Genomic DNA, 8781 nt, shown 5'->3' with positions numbered 1-8781 from the left:
CTATCTATCTATCTATCTATCTATCTATCTATCTATCTATCTATCTACCTACTTTAGGTTTTTCTGAGACAGGGTTTCTCTGTATAGCCCTGGCTGTCCTGGAATTCACTCTGTAGACCAGGCTGGCTTTGAACTCAGAGATTCACCTGCCTCTGCCTCCTGAGTACTGGGACTAAAGGCTTGCATGTGGAGCCTTTATAACTAGAGAGTGGGCATACATTTTCTCAGACCCTTTGTTAATTGAGGGTTGGTGGGTGGGCTCACGGCTTTGGATCTTCAACAGCAAAGCCTTCATGCACCAGCCTTGACTTTAGTGTCTGAGGAGACATCTACCTGGTGATGATTTCTTCAGACATGCGGCAAATGAAGATTTCTTTGGTATGAGGTCAGAATGTCTGGACATCTGTCTCAATGGAACAGAGATTTGGTGCAGTTTCAGGCCTTGCCTTTTGTGCTGATAAGTGCCAATTAGAAGCAGACCTGTGTTTGTGGCAGGAGTAAAATCTGTTGATTTTTCTTCTGTCTTTTTTAGTGCCAATTCTCCACCATTTTACTGATATATATTTTGTACAAAATAAGGGGTTTCATTATGATATTTTCATACAGGCCTGTAATACACATTAATCATACAGCCTCCCCTATTACTCAATCATGTTCCCCTGGCTGTTGGTCCCTTTTTTCCTCGTTTCCTTTCCCTCTCCCTCTTCCTCTACCTCTCCTCCTCATTCTCCTCCACCCTCCCCCACTTCTAAATCAAGATTCTACAATCTTTATCTTTCTGAGTCTGGCTTACTTCTCTTAACATGACTCATACTTTTGTTCTGCAAAAGACATTTTCATTCTTCTATTTATTTAATTTGTGTGTGAATGTGTGTGTGTGTGTGTGTGTGTATGTGTGTGTGTGTGTGTGTTTGCAGGTGCCTTTAGGGGCCAAAAGAGGCAATCAGATGTCATGGAACTGGAGTTACAGGTGGTTGTGAGCTGCCTGACAAGGACCCTCAACAGCTGAAGCATCCCCTCCACCTCCAGTTTCATTCTTCTTAAGGCTGAGGAAAACGCCATTGTATAGATATCCTGATATCCTGGTAATATTTTTTGCCTTTTTTCTTATTTAATTTTTTAACATCTTATCTTAATTGTAGGGGTGTTTTAATTACACATATGCAAGTGGACATATGTGTATGTGTGTGCTTGATGTTCACGGGGGTCAGAAGATGGTGTCAGATTCCCTGGATCTGGAGTTACAGGTGGTTGTGAGCTCCTGTGTGGGTGCTGGGAACTAAGCCAAGGGCCTCTGTGCACCAGCCAGTGAGTGCTCTTAACCACTGTGTCATCTCTCCAGCTCCTTGGTGCTATTTGTTAGGAGTCAAATTCTAACAAATTATTTTCTAAACAAGTATTATATTTCGAAGTCTTTTCCTACCCATGAGTGTGGTGTTAGCACATGCTTCTTGGCATATTCATAAATCATGTGATTTCTCATAGAAGCACTGTGTCTTTTAGCGTATATAATCTTAAACGCCCTTAAAAAGAGAGCAAACCAAAAGAAGGAAGGTGCTGACTGTGTGTTGCTGCAGTCTCCTTCCTGTACAGACTACTAGGAGAAAGGAAACTTCCATCGTTCTGGGCACCTACTAGGAACTAGGCATGCGCATTCGCAAGGCTCCCTGCGTCTGAGCGTGGGAGGGTGATTCGGAAATGAAGGAACTAGGCATGCGCACTCATATGGCTCCCTGCGCCTGGGCACAGGAGGGTGATTCAGATATGAAGGAGAGGAAGAGAAGATGGAACCAACAGAAAGGGAAAACAGGACACTGGTTTCTAAAGTGTGAGCGCGCCTTTTTATTATGTCAAAATATATAGTGTAAGGTTGGCCATTTTAACCATTCCTGATTGTAAAATTTAAGCTACAAAAAATGCTACAAGCGTCTGTCAGATCCAGTGTTGACAACCACCAGTGCTAGCCTTCTTTCAAGGGTATTTGTTAGCTCAGAGCCTCTGTGAACACTAAGTAATAATTCCCCACCCCCACTCCTGCCAGACCCTCTAGTCCTCACTCTCAGACCAGACTCATGGCAGGAAGGTAGAATCCTGTAGGTTTGCCTTCGTGTAACTGGCTTAGTTTATTAATATAGGCATCTACAAATGGCTTTTCTGAGAAACACTGACTCCTTGTGCAAGGGACCTCGGAAGTCTGGTCTCTCTGCTTTGCTCTTTTTTCTCTTTAACTTCAGGTCAGACTCCTGTTTGATCATTGTAGACAGGCTCAACACTCAAGGATGAGCCTAACGGGACTTATTCCCAACCAGACGCTGAAGGACAAAGGTAAGCATCAGAGCCCTAAACACCGGTGGCCTTGGGTTCTGGGAACACCAAGGTCATTCTTTAGCCTACAAGGGTGAAGTCGTACTCTACAACATGAGAGCTGATGTTATAGCAACTGGGTTAATCTTGTCAAGGGAAGATAGAACAGTTTCTTAGTGGACATCATCACCTAACCAACCTGAGGCAACAACCAATCAGATCTGTTAGGCCACGCCCTGACCCAAACTGCTTTCTTCTTCGTAGTTTGCCCTGCCTCCCCCCACTCCATGCTATACTGTAAACCTAAATTCCACACCAGTGCCTCTAAGATCAATTTGGAATCACTGGTCTTCGTGACCAATTCGTTACCAATTTCCTTTTTAACTTGTGTGCTGGGATGCCTAAAGCTAGCCTGTTGGGTTGACCAGAGTGGAAAATTTTGTTCTAAATCATTGTTTAATATAACTTGGTGCAATATCACTGGGGGTGGGGGCCAGCTGAGATATACAAAGGGCCAGGTCTTCATTATTATTTTTTTTAAAGGCTGGATAATGTTCCATTGTATGCATATACCATGGCTATTCCCTCAACTGTCCAGGGACTGTGGGCTTCCTGACCGATTTCTATCTTTAGGTCACTGTAAAACAGGGGTAGTGGGGACAGAAATGTGCAAATATCTGTTTGAGTCTTTTCTTTCTATTCCTGGGAGAGGGGTGCTAGCAGGGGAGAGATGTAGAGGCCTGTCAACTTAGCTTTTCATCTTCCCTTTCCCGGCTCCTCTACAAAGGCCGGCTCTGTAGCACATGGGCGTGGCAGAGCCCACATCAGGAAAGGCTCCTGGGCATTTGCAATAACCCTTTTTACTTTGTTTTTATACAGGAGATGTGCACTAAGGAGAATAGAACCAAATCAAAGCGCAGGCTCTCTCTCTCCCTCTCCCGCTCCCCCAGTCCTCAGCCACCCCTTTCTCCACCCAGTCAGTGAAGACCCACCTGGCCTCCTGCGTTTATAAGGTGACTTTGCAATGTCACTGCTCCTTCAGGACTTTGGTAATGTCATTTACAATTCCCATAACAACCAACCACGCTGCTCTCCAGACTTCAGGCCTTGGAGAAGTCATTACCCTGGTGATCTTGACAGCAAGGCTTAATTCTGCTGGGCTGCCTGCTGGCGTGATCTGCTGTGAGAAACTCCCTGTGCTCTGGCAGTAAAAACAAATTAAATTAAAGATCCCCACTCACCAAAAGCCTAATTCTCATTTTTACAAAGTTTCCATTAAACAATATTGTCTTCAGAAACTATGCACACATGTTTCCCCCTTGAGAACTACATGGAAAGGCAACCCTAATAGGAGAATTATTAAATTTGCCCATTAATTTCATGTTATACCCTCTTAGCATTTATTAATGATATTAGGAAGAGTCAAAGATCTGTTCTCTTTGGATTCAGTAAAGTGTTCCTGGATTTTAGGTTCCGTTGGAGAGACATTAATTGCTGAAAATCACCGACGAGCAACATAGCAGATTAAAGGGGCGTTTGCTCTGGCGGTATGTATGAGTGGGCTGCTGTTCGTTTTTTTAACAGCATGGAAACCTTCTAGGGAGAATCTCATTTCACATATTTCCTCTTCCATTCTTTACCAAAAGTGACTCTCTACCTTGTGTTCCAGTTAGCAGTCCTTGGATGCAGTGCATCCTGTCTGGGAGAAGCAGGGTGGCTCTTCTGCAGGGTAGAAAGCAGAATGGAAGGAGATGTGTAGGTGAGTGGCCCTCTGTTGGATGTTTATTGTTTCACGTGACTATGGTGGATCAACCAGGGTCTTCCTGTCTTGGAAACAGATCCCAGCATCTCAGAAAGCCTTCCCAAGGACATGTATCTTGTCCTGTGCCTCAACATAAGCACAAGAGAACTGGACACAACAAGAGGCCAAACCCTGAGACTCCACCAGAGAGGGATACACCACGGAATTCCTTTATAGGCATTAAGGGTTTTGTTTGTGTGTGTGTGTGTTTGTTTGTTTTTTAAATGTTCACAAAGACTTTTAGATGCAAGTGCTTTTGCCTTATATTATATACAAAAAATTTGCTCGGGCTATGCAGCTTAAAAGTCACTGATATTATAAATACAAGTGATAATACTGGATACTCATTTGCTCCACATGGTAATTTGTGAGAACTTGTCCTGTGCTGGGCCTGCACTGGGCTTTGTGGTCAGACAACAATGAAAGAAAGATGGATTTTTCTCAGTGGGGGAGAAAACCAAAGGGAACAATTATAAAGACCACACACAGCCTTTTGTGGTAGCACATACCTGTAATCCCGGCCTTTGGAAGGTGGAGACAGGAGGATCAGGAGTTTAAGGTCATCCTTGGCTACATAGTAAATTAAGTTCCAGGCCAGCCTGGGCTACATGAAACCTTGTCACAAGCAAACCAACAGCAAGCATAGTGATATTAGGAGTATACATTCTAGACATTTAGGAAGATCTGTGTCTCTCTGAGAGATCTTGAAGTATGTTATCTCATTGAAGTGTGAAGTCCCGCAGTGACCAATACCCAACCCCAGCCTCTTTTCTCTGTTAAGGGTGAAGTTGATGGAAAGATTCTTGAATTGTGTAATCAGTGAAGTCACAAAATGGATTGACTTGTCATCTCCACCATTAAGGCCGAGGGTTGTTCAATTGGCAAAGTCTATGAAAATATTCCCACATCTGAACTGCTCACAGAACACCCCTCATTCCAGGCATTTTGAATGAGGGGTGCTTACTGTGTTTTGAGGTGAGCACTGAGCTTCTTGTCCACCTGTACTCTAGTTGGGTCCACCCATTGTTCGGCTCTTTGCACCTGCTGACTGGGGGCCATGCTAACAGCAGCATCTACTCTCCGAAACCCACGGTCTGCAAGTCCTGGGTGTTCAGAGGCAACTATCACCTTGAATCCCAGTGCTGGTAGCAATTGAGAAAAATACCTAAGATCTCTCTGTAAATTCTTAGTTCCGGGCAAAACAGATATAGTTCTGTTCAATATGGTTCTACGTGGGTGGTAAATGGGTCTAAGTGAGGAAGGAAAAAGCCATTTTGCAGACATTTATATTTACCAGAGGAAAAAACCCATCTGGACCTTCCAGAGAGGGTCAGAATAAGGACCTGGAGATAATTAGCACAGACGAACAGGGTTTCTTATCCCGACCCCCAATAGTGAAGTGTTTGTGCAAAGAATAATTTCCCTGGTGGGCTCTAAGATCAGAATCTCTAGAACATAGGGATCCCAGTTGTATTGGAATCTGGGAGAAATGCCTCCTTAGTATCTTAATAATTTAGCAGGGAGCAGTGGTGTTCCCAGTTCAGGTGGGTGGGGTGGTTTCACAGAAGAGCACAGCTTGATGCTCGCGGCAGATACACATTGAGTGCCCTGCTTCTGAAGCACTTGGGTTTCAGATTTCACAGTTTTTCAGAATTTGAAACATTTGCATAGGCTTTATTGGCTAAGCATCATACTCCGAAGACCTGAGGTGCACACTGCTTGGAAAATGACTGTAGGACACACGGTGCTAAAGAGCCTCCGCACTCCCAAGCTCTTCTGATTTTTTGCCTGCTTAGAGAGCAGTGTGGTTGGTTGTTATGGGAATCGCAAATGACATTACCAAAGTCCTGAAGGAGCAGTGACATTGCAAAGTCACCTTATAAACGCAGGAGGCCAGGTGGGTCAGTACTGGGTGGAGAAAGGGGTGGCTGAAGACTGGGGGAGGGGTAGACCCCTACAAAGGAAGCCAAGGGAGGAGAGAGAGGGAGAGAGGAAGCCTGTGCTTTGATTTGGTTCTTTTCCCCTTAGTGTACCTGGCCCTGCAGCCCCATGGTCCTCTTTAATCTCCTCCCTGTGTGTGCATAGCTGAGCCCTGGCTGATGGACGCAAATGCATGCACAGCAGTGTATCCTGCTCTGGTTCTTTTGTGACTGCTTCCTTTCCTCTTCTCCGTCAACTTCATCAGAGTCAATGTCTTATGTCGGGTTCCATGTTGAGCAGACACTCCGCTGCAGATGGATGGAGTGTGAAGTTCCAAGAAGTGAAGCGTGGTGGGAAACTGCAGAGCCGGACTTGAAAAGGGAGGAGGTGCCTCCATCCTGATTGGAAGTAACTGGGGCATTGGAAAGTAGATTGTTGCCACAGAAGAAAAGCATTGATAAGGCTAAGGGCTGGGAGATAGTGGTGTGGAAAGTCTTTGATGGGCAAGAATGAGGACAAGAACTGGATCCCCAGAACCCACATAAGTGCTGGATGGACATAGTAGTCACCTGTCATTCCAGTCCTAGGAAAGTGGAGACAGAGGATCCCCAGAGCAAGCTGGGCCTGGAGCAAGCTGGCTAACCCAAATAGCTGTATCAGTGAGCTCTGGGCTCAATTGAGAGATCTTGCCTTAATGAATAAGCTGGAGAGACATCCAACTTCTTCCAATATTAATTTTAGGCCTCTACACACACCTGGATGTACATGGATGCGTACCTGCACATGCATATGCGCTCACACACGTAACAGTCATACATGCACACGAACGCACATATACATACACGACCAAGGTTAGAGGCTGAGGAAATAGCTTGGCAGATTAGAGGGGACCTGTTCAAATCCCCAGCGCCCATGTAGAACCCATGAATAGTAACGCATGCTTGTGTTCCCAGTGCTGGAGTAGCAGAGACAGGTGGATCTCTACATCCCTACCAGTCCATCTAGCTGAATCAGTGAACCCCAAGACCCACTGATAGATCCGATTTTGAAGAACAAGCTGGTCCAGCAGAAGTGGCATAGGTCTTTAATCCTAGCACTTCACAGAAAGAGGTAAGCAGATCTCCTGAGTTCCAGGCTAGCCTGGTAGATAGAGCAAGTACCAGGGCAGCCACAGTCACTCTGTTACACAGGGAAACCCTGTCTTGGAAAAACAAAACAAACCAACCAAATAAATAAATAAATACCTCCACCACCCCCCAAACCAAACAAACCCAAAACGAAACAAAACAAATCAAACCCAACAACATGGTGGAGAAAGACTGAGGAGAACACCCACCTTTAACCTCTAGCCTCTACCTGCATCTGGACATCTGCTCACACTCGTGCATTTGCACTTGCATACAGGTACACGAGCAGGCACATGAGCACACACACTATCTCCTTTCAAAGCAAGGTTAGCCCTATGGAATGCATACTCGATGCCAAGAACTCTGCTTAGACGTTTTAGTTAATCCTGGTCATATGATCTTGGTCAGGCAGATAGCATATTTTTATTTTTATTTTTTGCGGGGAGCATTGGATCCTCACATGGGTCCATTGGCAGCAGAGTGAGGAGCTAACCTGGAGCCTGTATCTGGCTATTAAATCTGCTATCTCTAGTGTCCTCGGTGGGGCTTGTGTCTCTAGAGTACACCTGCTTTGCAGAGGTTCACGGTGGCTTACTGCAATGACCTGGTGCTTCCCTGGAGACTCTTAGCACCAGACTGTAAGGTGCTGACCCCACCTCGTGGATTTCAGCTACTTCAAACTGTTGCATGCGTTTGTGGTTCTCTACCTTGCCACATGTGACATGTGGATTTCAATTTCTACCATCCCAGTTCTGCCCTCACTGACTGACTGAAACGGGAGTGTTTTGTAATTGAGCACTCTCTTCTGTCTATAGCTCCAGGTTAGCCATATAAAACAAAAGATAAATCTTGAGGTCTTATCTCTTTGAGATAGTAACCATAATTGGGCTTATTTTGCATGCTTCTAGAGTGGCTTCAAAGCTGAGTTAAATTAAAGAACTTCAACTGTCACTCTGGAAGATTTTTTTTTTTTTGTACATCTGTCTGGAAAGGATTTGATCCTATGGAGGCTGTGTACCTGACAGATAGCAAATGCTACTTGGGGTGAGTGGGCTGGGACTTGGAAACTCTTTGAGCCCTTCAAGGTTTCCTTTGTAATTGGGGCACTTTGATCATGTTTGACCTGCACTTCCTTCTCCTAGAATCTCTGGTGAACAGTCTCAATCTTACATATGTGGGTGGTCATCGAAGAGGGGGAAAGCTGAGTCAGTTGTACGGGCTACTCAACAAACGTTCAGCTGTTTGGTATTGGGCCGAAACTGTTACTGACTCAGGAGGAGGCGAGCTTGTACAGGAACATAACTTAGCCACCAGAATAAGCCCACTGTTTATCTCACACACCACATTTAGGTTGCCAAATTGAGTGGATTGAGACATTACAAGATTAGTTTTCAGAGATTATCATCATGCAGAGCAGTAACTAAGAAGGAAACACTTGCCCTGAATGAGGGTTGGGGGCACCATCCATTAGGCTGGAGCTAGATCAATAAAAATGGAAGGGATTCTAGGCATCCTGTACAGTCACCATGCTCCTGAGCCAGTGCATTTGTTGCTACTGCTGTGGTCTGGGAGGCCACTCTCTAGCTTCTTCAGACTTTCACTCTCCAGGATGCTTCTGGGTCTGCAGCC

This window comes from Grammomys surdaster, unplaced genomic scaffold (genome assembly GCF_004785775.1).
Source record: "Grammomys surdaster isolate TR1022 unplaced genomic scaffold, NIH_TR_1.0 581, whole genome shotgun sequence".
NCBI lineage: Eukaryota > Metazoa > Chordata > Mammalia > Rodentia > Muridae > Grammomys > Grammomys surdaster.
The sequence above is the reverse complement of the archived record's forward strand: the minus strand, read 5'-3'. Positions refer to the sequence as shown.